General features: G+C 39.9%; 1 long non-coding RNA gene across 3 annotated transcripts in view; it reads left to right on the forward strand.

Moving 5' to 3' along the window:
• LOC128249591 (uncharacterized) overlaps positions 1–839 on the forward strand; it is a 30,391-nt gene that overhangs the window by 440 nt on the left and 29,112 nt on the right. The window lies entirely within an intron of this gene.

Below are 839 nucleotides of genomic sequence, written 5' to 3' on the forward strand. Positions count from 1 at the left end.
ATATATATATATATATATATATATATATATATATGCCGCCACCACTTAACAACCGGTGTTGGTTTGTTAGAAAAAGTACCTGACTAAAAAATAAGTTCGATTTGTTCAACTAAAATCCCTCAAGGCGGTGCACTAGCATAGCTGCATTCCAATGATAGGAACAAACAAAACTTAAAAGATAAAAACATACGTAGATGCATTTGCTCTCACACACATGTGCACACCCACGCACATGCACAAGGTATCGCACTAATATGGCACACGCGTTTACACACACTCACACACACACAAAGACGCTCGAGCACACATACACATACGCACACACACATGCAGACATACATAAACACACACACGTAAACACACACACACATTCAAACGCACACACACACATGCACACGCATACACACACACACACACACACACACACACACACGCATACACATAAACAGTCAATTTTCACCTCCAAGAAATCTGTCTTTAAAACCATTTTAACATCCATGTTTACAGGTGCCATATGTTGTATATAAATTGCCATAAATTCCAGTATTGAGTTGTTTAAGACTTACAGACTACTAAATCGCACGCTTGTTACTACTGCCATCACCGCCACCATCACCAATAGCACCAACAGCACCACCACCATTACAATCACCACAGATAATATCTTTACTATCATAACCGATAGCAGAAAGAAAAAAAAGAGAAGAAAATTTGCTTCATTTTCTCCAGCATTTTTAACACAACCAATACTACCATCAAACTACAACCAGCTGTAGTCATAACACTATGACCACCAGAGTATCAGAGAATGGAGAGGGAAGTGCTGCCCCCCCCCCCCC

Source organism: Octopus bimaculoides, chromosome 16 (genome assembly GCF_001194135.2).
Source record: "Octopus bimaculoides isolate UCB-OBI-ISO-001 chromosome 16, ASM119413v2, whole genome shotgun sequence".
NCBI classification, from domain to species: domain Eukaryota; kingdom Metazoa; phylum Mollusca; class Cephalopoda; order Octopoda; family Octopodidae; genus Octopus; species Octopus bimaculoides.